The following is a 16,291-nucleotide window of genomic DNA, read 5'->3' as shown; positions in this document are numbered from 1 at the left end:
AGTATGTATTGCATTCGGTGGAGTTCATCATGTGTGTCAAGACATGACAGTTCTTTCACCCTCTTTTTCTGTTAAAAATCACTGTAGGATCACCCCTTGCTTTCAAGTCATTCTGTCTTTTCATGGCTGGAATGCCTCATCTTCCCATTGTCTGGATTTTACCTGAAGATGATAAAAGCTGTGACAAGAAGCACCAACTTGGTTTTGGCATAAAGCAGGTGTGGGGCTGAAGTTGGTTGCAAGGTAGTCAGCTAGATAATCTAGAAGATGCGTATATCAATGCTTCAGATTTTCATGACAAGGAAAGCATACAGTTGAAAATATAGTGAAAATGAACCAAAGACCTCAGGTGCCTTTCAGTGTTGATGTAGCTGAACACTGTTATTTTGAGGACTGTACATATTTCCTACTGTTCATGGGGTTCTCAAGGCAAGAATATTGAAGTGGTTTGCCATTCCCTTCTCCAGTGGACCACATTCTGTCAGACCATGACCCGCCCATCTTGGGTGGCCCCATACGGCATGGCTTAGTTTCATTGAGTTAGACAAGGCTGTGGTCCTAGTGTGATTAGATTGACTAGTCTTCTGTGATTATGGTTTCAGTGTCTGCCCTCTGATGCCCTCTTGCAACACCTGCCATCTTACTTGGGTTTCTCTTACCTTGGACGTGGGGTATCTCTTCACGGCTGCTCCAGCAAAGCACAGCCGCTGCTCCTTACCTTGGATGAGGGGTATCTCCTCACCGCCACCCCTCCTGACCTTGAACATGGAGTAGCTCCTCTCGGCCCTCCTGTGCCTGCACAGCCACTGCTCCTTGGACGTGGGGTACCTCCTTCCGGCCGCTGTCCCTGACCTCGGGCGTGGGGTAGCTCCTCTAGGCCGCTCTGGTGCCATCGCAGCCTGGCGCACTGTCATTATGATGCTGTGAAAGTGCTGCACTCAATATGCCAGCAAATTTGGAAAACTCAGCAGTCGCCACAGGACTGGAAAAGGTCAGTTCTCATTCCCAAAGAAAGGCCATGCCGAAGAATGCTCAAACTGCCACACAATTGCACTCATCTTACACGCTAGTAAAGTAATGCTTAAAATTCTCCAAGCCAGGCTTCAGCAATATGTGAACCGTGAACTTCCAGATGTTCAAGCTGGTTGTAGAAAAGGCAAAGGAACCAGAGATAAAATTGCCAACATCCACTGGATCATCGAAAAAGGAAGAGAGTTCCAGAAAAACATCTATTTCTGCTTTATTGACTATACCAAAGCCTTTGACTGTGTGGATCACAATAAACTGTGGAAAATTCTGAAAGACTCAGGAATACCAGATCACCTGACATGCCTCTTGAGAAATCTGTATGCAGGTCAGGAAGCAACAGTTAGAAGTGGACATGGAACAACAGACTGGTTCCAAATAGGAAAAGGAATATGTCAAGGCTGTATATTGTCACCCTGCTTATTTAACTTACACGCAGAGTACATCATGAGAAACGCTGGACTGGAAGAAGCACAAGCTGGAATCAAGATTGCTGGGAGAAATAACAATAACCTCAGATATGCAGATGACACCATCCTTATGGCAGAAAGTGAGGAGGAACTAAAAAGCCTGTTGATGAAAGTGAAAGAGGAGAGTGAAAAAGTTGGCTTAAAGCTCAACATTCAGAAAACGAAGATCATGACATCTGGTCCCATCACTTCATGGGAAATAGATGGGGAAACAGTGGAAACAGTGTCAGACTTTATTTTTCTGGGCTCCAAAATCACTGCACATGGTGATTGCAGCCATGAAATTAAAAGACGCTTACTCCTTGGAAGGAAAGTTATGACCAACCTAGGTAGCATATTCAAAAGCAGAGACATTACTTTGCCAACAAAGGTCCGTCTAGTCAAGGCTATGGTTTTTCCAGTGGTCATGTATGGATGTGAGAGTTGGACTGTGAAGAAAGCTGAGTGCCGAAGAATTGATGCTTTTGAAGTGTGGTGTTGGAGAAGACTCTTGAGAGTCCCTTGGACTGCAAGGAGATCCAGCCAGTCCATTCTGAAGGAGATCAGCCCTGGAATTTCTTTGGAAGGACTGATGCTAAAGCTGAAACTCCAATACTTTGGCCACCTCATGCTAAGAGTTGACTCATTGGAAAAGACTCTGATGCTGGGAGGGATTGGGGACAAGAGGAGAAGGGGACGACAGGATGAGATGGCTGGATGGCATCACTCATCGATGGACATGAGTTTGAGTGAACTCTGGGAGTTGGTGATGGACAGGGAGGCCTGGCATGCTGCAATTCATGGGGTCACAAAGAGTCGGACATGACTGAGCAACTGAACTGAACTGTACACATATTAAAAACTATATATATATATATATATATATCAGGTCTAGAAATTATATCCTATTTAATAAAGTTTTGATATACTTTGATAAAATATTAGGCAAAATCGTGGTGGTAGAGCCAGAAGGCACTAACTGGGCTCTTGAAGTGCATTTGAGGATGCTTTTTTTTTATTAACCACTGTGATTTCATGTTTTGAGGCATAAAGAAAACAGCTCTGGAAAAGCACTTCTGCAGTTTATAGCAGGGTCACCCAGGTGAATGTAACTACAGAAAGCCATTGAAGAGCTCAGGAGTCTGTCCTGACCCCTGGGTCTCTGATTTATGTGACATTCCCTGGATCACTGACAGTCGTTGCAGAGTAGTGCTACCTCTTTCTGGTTTTACTACTTCAGGATCTTATTGTGAGTTTATTTGTTAATTGTTTTTCTTTCTCTTTCTTCTTTTTATAAAAGTTTCTAAGTATTTTATTTATTTTTTAATTTAGTTTTTATTTTATATTGGAGTATATAGTTGCTTTCCTGGTGGCTCAGATGATAAAAGTATCTGATTACAATGCAGGAGAGCTGGGTTTGATCCCTGGTCCCAGAATATCCCCTGGAGAAGGGAATGGCTGCCTACTCCAGTATTCTTGCTGGGAGAATCCCACGAACAGAGGAACCTGATGGGATATGGTCTATGGGGTCACAAAGAATTGGACATGACCTAGTGACTGGCACTTTTCATAGCTGATTTACAGCGTTGTGATAGTCCCCAGTGAGCCCTGCATCCCACTTCATTCGACATCCTGCAGAGAGGCAGAGTGACCCGTCAAGATCTGGACAACTTGTTAGTGGGGGATCCTGGTCTGAGAGCTCTGATCTGCTCTGCAGCAGTTCTCAAGGTTCCTGACCTTAGGACCTTTGACACTCCTAAAAAGCTTGGTGAACTCAAAGAGCTTTTATATTAATATTTCTGAGTTGTATCTGCTGATTGGTAGTATAAAATGCCATTTTTAATGAAAAGTAATAAATTTCCAAAACAAAAACTTAGAATGGCACTGGGTTTTGTTTTGTTTTGTTTTTACAGTTTTTTGCAGATCTCTTACTAAGCTTAAAAGACAACAGTTGGTTTCTCACATCTCCTGCAGGCCTTCTGTCTGCTGCAGTTGGGTTGTTTCAGTTGAAATATATGAAGCAAATCCAGCCTTGTCCCTCCAGACAAGGTTCCTGTCCGTTTAACAGCTAAAAAATCCATGGTGTGAAATTACGACCAGAGTACCTTTATCACGGGCTTGTGCTGGGAATTAAATGAGATCATGTGAAAGTAGAGTGAAAAGTCAATAGAGTATCTGGAAAAAATTAGACCCTGACAAATTAGACCATGAATGTTATGGGCGTGGGGACAGGCCTAAAAGGAGTAGGTGAAGCAGGACCTGGGGGAGAAAGGAAAGAAGTGACTGCAGACAGCACTGGTGTAACCTGGGACTTTGAAACTAGCATTGTGCCTTCCAAGGCGGGGATCATGGAGGAGCTGAGGGAAAGAATTCCTTCCTTCATCTCCAGCACAGTCACTGGACTTGACTCTCCTCAGTGGTACGCTTCTCAGAGTTACGAATTCGGAGCAAATAAAACTCTCCCTCAACAGCAGGTTGCACGAGTGCCCCCGTGGGACAAATTTGGTTCTATTCAGCAGTGGTACATCTGATACAACTGGTAATTCTTACAATGTGGGGACTGAATTGTAGAAAGGCAAAAGGAAAGATAAAACTGTGTATTATTTGGATTAAGCATAAATCCACTGCAAGCAATTGCAAAAGCCAAAGTTGGTGGGGGGAAGTCTCTAACGGCTTCTTGCAAAACCCATATATAATTAGTTTCTTTCTTCAACCTTCCCCACCTCTTCTAAAGGAAGGTGATTTTATTTCTTGCTCAATCTGGTCACACATTGCCGCTCTGAGTTACTATCCCCAGTGATGCAGAGGCCCACAGACAGTCCAGTAGCAGGATGCTTGGGCCAGTATGCTTTTAGGTGAGTGAGTGGCTCCTCTGAACCATCTAAGGAGGGTCAACAGTGCCGGGTTCTCAAGGTTCACCAAGCTTGTCTGGATGGCCAGTCTCTGTTCAGAAGTCAGAAATGGTTTTTTGGGGGGCTAACCCACTGGCCTCTATATGTTATATCTGTCTTCTCCCCGGAGTTTGTCAGAGGAGGTGAACATCCAGATAGTTAGGGGATGGATGGGAGTATCCAAGTCCATCCTTGGACCTGGGGAAAAGACTACTTTGGCATACATGCCCATGAAGATCTTTAACTCAGGATGAAAAAGGTGTACCTCTAAGTAATAAAGGGTGTTTTCTTGGTAGAGTTGCTGTGTTTCCTTTCAGAACCCCTCACAATTTCAGTTCCCTCTCTTATCTCCTAGAGGCGGTTAAACTAAGCAGGTTGGGCCTCCTTTGCGAACCCCCGTTTCTTCCAGACTGTTAGCCAAAACGTGCAGCAGCTTGCACATTGAAGGGAGCTGGGGGATTTGAGTGAAAGGCCTTCTATGGAAATCGTGTCGCTTCATGGTCCGCTGGAGTTATTGGGGCCGCCCCGTAGAGTCTGTGTGTCTAACGCTCAGCTCTGTCAACACGGGTAGGCTGCAGTCATCACGTTAAGCCATAATCCTACATGTAGAGTATGTGCTCAGTCTCTCCTGCAGGCATGCAGGACAGCAGCCTCATCTGACCAGAGTGAACCATGAATGATTCTGAGATCACTTGGAAAAATGAACCTGTAAGGAAAGTGAAATGGGCATTTCAAAGGTACTATTTAGAAAGCATTCTTGAGCCTATTGGTTTTCAGCTCAAAATAGATTTAAATGACAACTATGATTATGCTTTTAGGGTTTTCATTTCTGGTGCTAATAAAGCACACAGTCTTACCAGAGAGTCTCCTCTGGTAAAGATGCTCTTTCCAAAAACAGATCTCTTTCCCTCTATCTGACTTCTAAAAATGACGGGAATATAAGATGGCTTTATATTTTTAATGCAGCAGCTTTGTAATTGTGAGCAATTGCACTATTGGGAACAAGAAATGGTAGTTATTGTATGATCTCCCTGACTATTTATTTTTTGAGTGGGAGAAGAGGTAATATTCTAAAAAGGAATGTGTTCTCTTTTTTTCTACTCAATTTGTATTCCTTGTTCCCTTTCCCCCACCACCTACTTTGCTCTTATCTACTTTTAAAATCCCTTTTCCACACTCTGATTTTTTCCCCATTTATTTATAATTTATATCCTACTTATTTATACAAAATATGTGAGGTTGCTTACAATATTATAACACATAAATCAGGAGAGTGAAGACAAAAAAATTAGGGAGAGAGCGTTGTAGTAGGAAGCTGAGATATTGATCACAGTTGAGCACCAAGTTTGAATGTAAGGCTCCTCGGGGCAAAAACAGATGTGTGTCCACTTGAAGTCCCCTCTTTTTTTTTTTAGGTATAATTGCTTTATGATCTTATATTAGTTTCAGGTGTTCAACATAGTGATTTAAAATTTTTATAGATTGTACTCCATTTATTGTTGTTACAAAATACTGGCTATTATTTCCTGTGCTTTGCAGTATATCCTTGTAGCTTACTTATTTTTTGCATGGTGATTTGTCCCTCTTAATCCCCTCCTTCTGTCTTGCCCCTGCCCCTTCCCTCCCTCCACTGACAATTGCTCATTTGTTCTCTATATCTGTGCGTGTGTTTCTTTTCTGTTGTGTTCACTAGTTTCTGTTTTTTAGACTCCACGTATAAGTGATAGCATACAGTGTTTGTCTTTCTGTCCGACTTACTTGACTTAATAATGCCCTCCCAGTCCATCATCCATGTTGTTGCAAATGACAAAACTTCATTCTTGTTGATGGCCAAGTAGCATTCCATTATGTATCTACATGAAGTTTTTACAATCAAAAGAGCAGTTGGGTTTTTCTTAGTGACTGTCACATTTCCTGTGCCTGGCACTTCCCATGTATTCCTTAAGGATGAGGCTGTACTAAGCTCTCCTGTCACCCACTCCCCACCCCACAAGCACCATGATCTCTGCACAAAACCCACAGGCAGGACCCCAGACAGACCGGGGCTTCCAGCTGGTGTGAGGAGGTTGAGACTTTTGTTTCTTGCTGAAAGTAGAGTTCACTGGAGTTGGTCCGAAGGGCTGGCCTCTGAGTCAGAACTGGTCACATTTCATCCTGGAGACTTGACAGTGATCAGATGAACATCTGGTGGGACGTGGAGTGACATCAGAGAGGGCCTACTGTGTAACTTCATCACCCTGGGGAGACAAAACAGTGCCTTTCAGGACTGGGAGTCTCTGCCTTGAGAGAGCTTGGCTTGGGGGGCTTTGTCTGACCTGCCTGGATGTCTTCAAGTGCTGGCAAGTGAGAATTGGTGTTTGAGTTCCCCCAAGGATGAGAAAATGAATTCTGTTTCTCCAAATATCTGTCATTTCAATAGGCACTGACTTTTGGAAGACACTGTGAAAAGTGAAAGTGAAAGTGTTAGTCCCTCAATCATGTCCAACTCTTTGTGACCCCGTAGACTGTAGCCCACCAGGCTCCTCTGTCCATGAAATTCTCTAGGCAAGAATACTGGAGCGGGTAGCGCATTCCCTTCTCCAGACGATCTTCCCAACCCAGGGATTGAACCTGGGTCTTCCACACTGTAGGCAGATTCTTTAGCACCTGAGTCATTAGGGAAGAGACTATTGTCTTGGAGCAAAAGCACGAAGTAGGAGGCTGTGCTGTCCAGTAGGCTCACTGCTCAGCACACAGGTGACTTCTGAGCACTTGACTTGTGGCCAAGTCCACCCTAAGATGTATGGAAAGTGCAAAAACACACCAGTTGACAAACACTGGCAAAAAAGACTGTGAACTATCTCAGTAGTAACATTTTAATGTAAAACATCTCAATCTCTAATAATTACTTATGTGGCCACCTGAACATTTATTAATAAAATTAAATGTGTGGCTCACATGGTATTTCTGTTGGGACAGCTCTGGTCTAAATATCTAAAATTAAAACTTTTTTTCCCCCTAAGGAGTGAATTTCTATTGTGTTCTCTAACTCCTATGTTCTTTCTCTCTTTGATTCTCTTTCAACAGATATGACTCTCCACGTAGCATGTCAAGGACTACATTAATCACCAGTTCCGTTATTTTTCTCCCTTCTACACTTTCCATTTTCTTTTACACTTGCTTACCCCAGCCATCTGCAGTACACCAGTTTCAGATATTTGAGCTGTATAGAGTTTCTGTGTACAGATGCGTGCTTGGACTTTTCTCAAGAAATCTGAAGGGAACGCTGACAGAAGACCCACTTACTCCTGGGACCCGTTGCTCTGGCCTTGGGCCTGGGGCACTGGGTGGTCCCTGGGTGGTTCTTGGAGACTCGTTTCTCGGCAGCCATGTCCCAGCAAACACCACTCCCTGAGGGGGAACAACCAAGTGCCGTGGAGGTGGGGACTCCTGCTCCACCACCACAACTGTCTGGTTTCCTGTAAAATAAACACATTACTTTGTATTTTTAGGGAACACAAAAATGCTGCTATAGGGTTTAAATTTTTCATTCTGAACACTTTTCCAAAACAAGTCACCCCAAAGATGCATTTTGAATACCCTGGTCACATCTTTGGATCTGTAAAATACACCTTTTAGTATGGCACCCTTTAAAATGCAAAGCATATTTGTTCAAGGCAGAAAAACAATCTGAGAGTAGCAATGTAGACAGGGTTCATTCAGACACATCTGTGTAAATGCAAAAAGTCATAGCATTCACCTCTGAGCTGCTTGTTACTGAACCTGCAGTGACTAGTCTCAGACAGCCCAGGTAAAACATCATTCCTTCAGACGTGTTGAAAATACTGCAAAGTTGGATGAGTGGAAATGGGGCTGCCTCCCTCCTCACTTCTTCCTCCCTGAACACAGGAGCTAGCTTAGGGGATGGCCTCTTCTCTAGGGAACCATCGTAAGCTGGTGGGGATACTGCTGATGAAATCCAGGATCGTTCCAGCAGTTTAAAAAGAAGCCCTAGAGGGAAAGTGACATATTTTTGTGCCTATGAATGTTGTATTAATCCATCCTTACTGACTGTTTAGGTGAGTTCTCTCTTTGGCAGCAAATAGATAGGTTTCTCTTAGGCAGAATTTGAAGAAATCAGTGTGGGTGGATTTTTCAGTTCAGCTGTCGTTTCATTCAAATACATGACTCTAAAGCTGATTCAACTTTTATTTCTAGTTGTGCATATTAAAATGATCAATGTCCAAGTAGTAAAGTTTCCAGGGAAACTGACAAGGATTCACTTCAGTTAGTCTCATGTGCTTCTACTTGTTTGGGTAAATCTGAGGGTTAAGTCAACAATGACCAAACCCATCTCATTGAAAGAACTCATCCTATGCTTGTGCCGTCCTGGGATGAGTGAGCTGGTTCTATCCCTGCTGTTTTCACCATTGGAATGAAATTATGCCAGGAGAGACATGGTGCTTTCTCATTGCTGGTGGGTGGGAGATAGTTCATGTGTGTGTGTGTGCTCATGCATGTGTATAAAAAGCACTAAAAAGTGAATTGATTTCCAAACTTCTTGTGTAAAATTTCTCTAACCAAGCAAAGCTGCTTTGACTTAATTTATTTGTTAAATGTTGCACTTTATGTGTGTTTTGTTTTGAGGGGCAGGTAGTAAGGCAAGAGAAGAGGGTGAATTCCACTGAAGTATTTATTTCATAAGAATGACAGGTTTGCATTCATTTACATTTTTAAAGCTTCTTGTTTGATTTTTTTTAACATTGTTGATAGTGCTCCAGTGCTATTTGCCGTCTGACAGAAAGATCCTTGTAGAGCAGGTTTGACAAACCTTATCAGATAATAAATAACATATGCTATAGATTATAACCTTGCTGTTAATATGGTTGCCTCTGATTTTAGAAGCTAAAATTGGTCCTTAAGAGGATTGCCAGTTAATAAACTGTCATAACCACTGTTGTGGTTATGCTGTCTTATGCAACTGTATAACTCTGTGTTTGGAAATTGAACAAAGGTGAGGAATTCTTCCTTTTGGGTTTTCTTGGTAATAGATTATTTTAGATTCTTTACAAAGTCATTTTTCCCTGGTCACCCCCTTTCTAATTCTAAAGGGGTCTTTGACCTGTTCATGTTTCTAAAAGAAACATTCACTTGTAGTTCCATATTCCTTGACCTCTGTCAGGGATTCACGAAATTCAGTTCACTTTTATTCATAGAGAAAGTTGGCTTTGATGTCTCTTAAAGATGACTCTGCTAGTTGCTGATCAGCCAGTCAGTTCACCTAGCTTCAGTCTTTCAGGACCTCTAAACTAACTTTCCTACCCTGTGACTAAAAGGCAGATCATTGGAATGGATTATGCAGTATAATCAAATGAATCCCTAAATGTTACTTTGCTTAATAAGGTAATATCAGGACGATATACTTTATAGAATCACTTTTGTTAAAAGCCACATTTATGCAATTTTCACTTTCTTAGACTACCATTCTTTACATTTGTACTCCAGATGTGAAAACTACGTTTGTGAATGGCTGAGCCTATGATGATATTTTTTGGTTGTATGCTGCTTTTTGCTAGAGTGTGTATGTATGTGTGTGTGTGTTTCTCCTCTATGAATAATTTTATATTTCAAGCTAATTCTTGAAAGTTTACTCTTTGATGCTAAAAGGGAATAACCAGATGATTTCTACAGATAATCTCTCCCTGCAGGATGGTGGATTGTTGAATCAGAGGAATGCTGTTTGAGATATCAACATTTATGGTTGGAGACAAAAATATATTAATGCCAAGTAGGTTTTTGTCAGTTACTGGAGAATTCTGTATAAATGCATCATCTCTTCCAATGCTGTACAATTTGCCTTGTGGAATGGCAGGTAGTAGGGAAAACAATAAGTGTGGATTAAGACTTTAAAGGAAATAGTATTATATGATTAAGAAAATTAGAATTTGTAGAAATATTGGGATAAATGAAGTAAAAAGGACTGTCTAGAATGTAGCATCCATCTAGAGAGTTTTTGAAGCCCTACTTTCATGGGGGGAAGTGATTTTCCTGTCCAAAGGCCAGACTAAGCCATCTCCAAGACTCACGGGGAGATTATCACTTCTTTTTTCCTGGTGGAATAACTGAAAGCAAATAAAAATTCTCAACAGTCTCCTTTTGAAGTGTATTTTTTAAGCTGGGCAGAAAACATTTAGACTCTGCCTTTATGACCCAGTAGGGAAGTTGTTTGTTGGCAGGGGGTAGGAGGTAGGGGACTGGGGTAAGATTTCATTTCTAAGTTGTCTCACACTGCATATCTTAAGCAAGCTACGGGAACCGTCATAGTCTAAAATGCCTTCACTGAACATTAACAGCTTAGACTTTTTAAAAAATCCTGAATAAGGTCAAGGTAACAGCCGAAGGAAGCACCATTCCGTGAAGTCTACTTACATATTTACAAATCTGTTCATCAGTTTAAATATTTTTCACTGTGTGTGGATATAAGGGGAATAGGGCAATTCTGTAGAATTATCCATGTCTAGTTTGTAAAGTATGTTGTGTGTACTGCAGATGTGTGTTCTCTGGGCTTTATGTATTTGTACAGTAGCTTTCATTAAAAAAAAAAAAAAAAACTTGTGGATGAATTTGTTTTGGTGGTGTGAGGGGGAGAATGGCAGTTTGTATCGAGTTATGATGCTGTAATATAGTACATGTAACAAAAGAGCTGGAAGTAACCCTCCCCTGGCCCATGGACAATTTTGGTTATCTTCTAGGTTCTAAAATGAAGATCTATGGATACTCTGGCAGACTGCATGTTGTATAATTTGAAAAATACTAAAAGTGGAAAATAAAATTGAATTAAACTTTGGCTGGTCTGTTTTTTCTTATCTGAGTCATCTTAATGGCACTCTCCTTGCAGTCCTCAATGCCAGTGTGAGGATGGGCCATTTTCTGGCCTCGAAGGAGTTCATTTTAGGGAACAGGGCTCAAATTCAAAGCCTGAGCAAAGTCAACCTTTACCTCTTTGTCTTTTGCTTTGCTTGAATGTCTGTTTTTAAATTTTTCCTTCATTGAGGATCCAAGAAAACCTGACCTTTGTTTCTTCAGCACTGAAAAGACGGCCACTGATGTCAGTAAGTATCTTAACTTTTTAAAAAGTATGATTGAGTTAGTGCGATAGACCAATGTATTAGCTGAATTTCTGAATTTCTTCTTGAACAAGAAGGATTTGTTCTAATAATATGTTTTACTTCATGGGCATTCTTCAACTAATGCATTGGAGCTCTGCATATGTTGAAAGGTTATTGGCATCTTTTGACAATTGTTGGGGTGTTTGAATTCCTGTTTTAACCTACTGATTATTGCTGTTTTGTTTATTTGGCTGTGCTGGGTCTTAGTTGTCACATGTGGGATCTAATTCTCTCACTGGGAATCAAACTCAGGTCCCCTGCTTTGGGAGCGTGGAGTCTTAGCCGCTGGACCATAAGGGAAGTCCCAGGTGGAATCTTTAGTTGCAACATGTGAGGTATTTTAGTTACAGCATGAAGATCTTTAGTTGTGGTCTAAGGGATCTAGTTCCCTAACCAGGGGTTGAACCTGGGCCCCCTGCACTGGGAACATGGAGTCTTAGCCACTGGACCACCAGGGACATCCCTAACTTACTGTTTCTATTAACGTACAGCTCTGAGATCTCGTGAGAGGATGCCAGAGTATGAAGCCACTGGGGAATAACAACTGGCAGGACACAGGATTATTTCTATCTGCTCTCTCAGCACGGAGACTGCCCTACTTTGGGTCACTGACCTTCTGTGGCCGTGCGTGGCCTTGTGTATGTAAAAACCCTCATTCGTTCTTTGGTTAATGTTGCCTGAGAGCCAGACAGTAAACTGCTTTTATCAATTGAAAGTGGAAAGGTGGATGTCAAATAAAGGCTTTATAGTAGAATTCAAGGCACTGCAAATGATATGCTTTTATGATGTCTTATCCATCTCCTTGAATTGGTCATTCTCCAAAAAACTTGGAAGAGGCAGTTACCAGACTGTTAAAGGTAACTTAAGTAGTAAAACTTCAAACATGGTGGATTAATATTTAGGCTGAAGCCCATTTATTTTAGATGGGAAAGCAGTCCCCCAAAAGGACCTGATTTATACAGCACATTTCAGTACCACGGGAGGCGACCTCTAGGTTCCAGGACCAGCGGCTCTGCAATACAGTAGGTCTGCATGAACCCCATCTGTTCCCTGGGCTCCCGCGAGCCATTCTCAAGGTTTCCTGTTCCATCGAGCTCTGAGCAGTGTTCAGGCTGTGCCTTGGAAATGCTACAGAGCTGGAGCGTCTGTGGGAGAATGTGGAACGGAAGCTATCTGCCGAGGCAATTACTGGTGACGTGTGTATTGGCAGCTTTAATTCCAGCATTTGTGACAGGTTACATCTTGTGATTTGTCTTATGTACATAGTAAATTGAACAGGAGTGGGAGGTATCTCTCAGATGACACATCAGAAGAAAAAATGTGGGCTCACTTGACAAAAGGCATCCTGAGCCATGGGATTTTTACTTTCCCTTTGGTGTTTGGTGGTTCTTTAGCCAATCCCCAGAGCAAACACTGATTTCCGTGTGGTTAGTTGGGCTCAAAATCATAAAAGACTCGCAGGGAACCCCTGTGCGTCTTTCTACTTGACAATGCACCATGGATGCAAAGGTTGGAAACTTCCACCTGCTTAGCTTCCCCAGTGCTGAAGGAGGTTCTGTTTGAAGCCCCCTCTATTTCTGTGTGTGCTCAGTCGTGTCTGCCTCTTTGCAACCCCATGGATTGTAGCCCGCCATGCTTTCCTGTCCATGGGATTTCCCAGGGGAGAATACTGGAGTGGGTTGCCATTTCCTACTCCAGGAGATCTTCCCAACCCAGGGATTGAATCCACATCTCTTGCATCTCCTGCATTTGGCAGGTGGGTTCTTTACCAATTGGCAAGAACCTCTCTTTCCGGGACCCTCTAAACCTTCACCCCTACCCATGACCAGACTACAAACCATTCTTATAGGACAGCTTTTCAAAAAATTGTCCTAAAATGATACTTTACTCCTTCAGAATGTATACCTGAGATGAAGGAGATTGGCAAACTTGCCAATAATGTGTGCCAGTCCCAGAACCTCACTACGCTTGGAAAGCTGCAGTTGGTAGTGGATTAAGGTGAGAGCCTCTCCTGGTGCTGTGCCAGATACTGTTTTAAGTGCTTTACATGTATTAATCCATCTAATCCTCCTAATAACCCCATAAGGTAGGCACCGTTGTCTCCAGTGGGGAGGGCATGGGCACAGAGAGGTTAATTAACTTGCCCAAGGTCTCACAGCTGGGAGGACAAGCGAGGATTGCAATCCAGGTGGACTGATCCTAAGGAGTGTACTCTCCACAGCTAAGTAATACTGCCTCTCAGAACAGTGCTCTGTGTGTGTGTGTGTGTGTGTGTGTGTGTGTGTGTAGTGAAAATCAGCAACCAGCCTCAGAAATCATTTTGTAAAGAACTTATACAAAGTTTTCTTATTTGGCAACTTTCTGTGCTTTCTCCTTTCATGGGAATCTGAGATCTTACTATTATTTGAATTACTTTAAGCAATCTAAAACATCTAGGAAAGGATTGTTGTTGTTGTCTGGTCACTAAGTTGTGTCTGACTCTTCTAACCCATGAACTGTAGCCCGCCAGGCTCTTCTGTCCGTGGGATTTCCCAGGCAGGAATCCTGGAGTGGAGTGCCGTTTCCTTCTCCAGGGAATCTTCCTGACTCAAGGATTTAACCCACATCTCCTACCTTGGCAGGTGGCTTCTTTATCACTGAGCCACTAGGCAATCGAAATAACAGAGATGCCTCACTTGGAAGTGCAACAGTCACTTGGGTCACGGTTTTCAAACTGTAGGTAGTAAGAATTTCACTTACCCATGTTGACTTCTTTTTCTCTTTAGGACGCTATCTCTGGTTGCATTTAAAAATATACGACCTATATCCCTTGACTTCTCAAGCTAAAAGAAGATCAGGGTTCTCTTGTCCCAGCTGAGCCAGCTCAAGCAGAAGGCCTGAGGGGGCCCTGGGTGGGTTCCCTCATCCATAGATCTGTGTGAAGCCTCGAAGAAGGCTCTCAGGGACCCATGCTCATAATAGCTGCCCTGTACCTCACCTCCAGCCCTGTCATGATGATTAATAGGATCTCATTTTAGTGTTTTGAGTTTTAGAAAAGTAAACATGCCAATCATACCACACATGCAAATGCACGTCCAACTACAGAAAGGAGCAGGAACAGCGGTAGTGGGGTCCCCCTGAAACCCCCGTTTTGTCACAGACTCCCCGTGCTTCTGTCTGAGGATGCCTCTCCTGGGCGCCTGCAGGGTTGGGAAGGGCCGGCCCAAGGCAGGTATGTCTAGGTCACACGATGCTAATTCCTTCAGCCAGTGCCAATCTGGCTACCTGCTAGCCAGACCCCAACCAGCAGCCCTGGTGTCCTCGCTACCCTGCAATGCCCTCTTCTGAGCAAAATACCCCTGAAGCATGGGCCATCTGGCAGTGATGCTAGTCAGTCATGGAAGAAGGATGGAGTTGGGACCTGGACCTGGCTCTACTTCCCAGGGAACCACTCTGGGATGTGGTCAGCCCATTTAACTGTGTAGCATCTCAACAACCTCATCTCCATACCTGAATCAGGGAGTTTTGTAGCCCACTGTCCTCCGTTCTTCAGTTTGTTGTGAGCATCAGTGAGAAACTGTATGCAAGCATCTTACACAAATGCCACTCAAATATATGGGGTTGTGACATTGAAATAAAATTCAAAAGGTAAATCTTTTTGGCTTTATTCTGTGATTCATGAACCAGGCAGCATCCAATCTAGCAGATAGAAGAAGCTCTAAGGAGATGTAGAAAGTGAAAGACTTTTATTGGCAGAAGGTAACAGGAGCAGAGAGGCAAAAAGCAGGTTGGTTATTGCAAGGTCACTTTCCTTTAGGGGATGGCAGGGACATGTAAGGCAGATGACCTAATGAATGCTGGTCAGGTGATTCCCTATTGCCTAATTTAAGCTTCCATTTCTGGGAGAGCCAAAACTGAAATTAAGTCCCATTTTTGGTTTGATGACATGGGACTTTAGAATAAGTGACACCATCAGGGGCCTGTTGCCTTATTTTTAATAGTTATTAGCAAATACTTCCCAAGTGAAGGCATTTTTTCCTTGGACACCAGCTAAGCCTTCACCTAGCATCACAGATACTTTGAGCAGGAGAGAAGACTGTGAAATCCTGGGAATCATTGGATTCTACCTGTGAAATGGAATCTCACTGGAGCTGTCTGTTTAGGGTCCTTTCTTTTCCTACTGCTCCACCCTCTTTTTCTTTTGGGGAAAGTCTACTCTTAGGCCATTTCATGGGGAGAGAACCTCCTGAGAACTGCAGTGAGTGGGGTTTGAGGCTAGTTTCTATCTCTGTGCCTGGTGGCTGTTCCGAGGACTCCTGTAAGTACGCCTCACTCAATGTCCTGACGCTAGATCATGAGTCAAGTCTATTCAGACTCCCAGCAATTACAGCTAGTGCTAAGTGCCTACAACCCAGAAGCATCTTTGTAGGAGCAAAATACAGGAGCAGCTGCCACCTCCGTGTGATGTACTCAGAGCCTGCTGCAAAAATATGAGCATTCGTTAAGTTTTCTGCTAAGATTTAAGCACCTACTTTGTACTCAGCATTGTTTTCGGAGCTGGAGAGAGGTGGTATATGACACAAGATCTTCATTTTCTTAGAGGTACATTATAAACCAGTGGACAGCACTTTCTAAAATGATTTGGTACATTTAAATGCTATAAACAGAACAGGGTGCTGTGATACTACGTGGCTTGGGTGGTCGGGGACAGTTCTGTGAATGAGGGAAGGAGCCAGCTTTGCAAAGATCTGGAGACAAATCCAAACAGAAGGAACAGTAAGTGCAAAGGTTCTGAAGC

The 16,291-nt window shown here is 42.9% G+C and overlaps 1 protein-coding gene across 4 annotated transcripts in view; it reads left to right on the top strand.

Annotated features, from left to right (window-relative positions):
- KIF5C (kinesin family member 5C) overlaps positions 1-11,192 on the top strand; it is a 160,240-nt gene extending 149,048 nt beyond the window's left edge. For 2 of the 4 annotated variants that reach the window (XM_061438385.1, XM_061438400.1), the window contains one exon: positions 7,433-11,192. The gene's annotated coding sequence lies outside the window, so the exon portion shown is untranslated. Of the gene's footprint in view, positions 1-602; positions 1,802-2,881; positions 3,317-7,432 lie in introns of those variants that run through there. The other 2 variants (XM_061438386.1, XM_061438390.1) reach the window with 2 other exon arrangements.
- Positions 11,193-16,291: the final 5,099 nt, after the last annotated feature.

The sequence above is a fragment of the Bos javanicus genome, chromosome 2 (genome assembly GCF_032452875.1).
Source record: "Bos javanicus breed banteng chromosome 2, ARS-OSU_banteng_1.0, whole genome shotgun sequence".
NCBI lineage: Eukaryota > Metazoa > Chordata > Mammalia > Artiodactyla > Bovidae > Bos > Bos javanicus.
The sequence above is the reverse complement of the archived record's forward strand: the minus strand, read 5'-3'. Positions and strand labels throughout refer to the sequence as shown.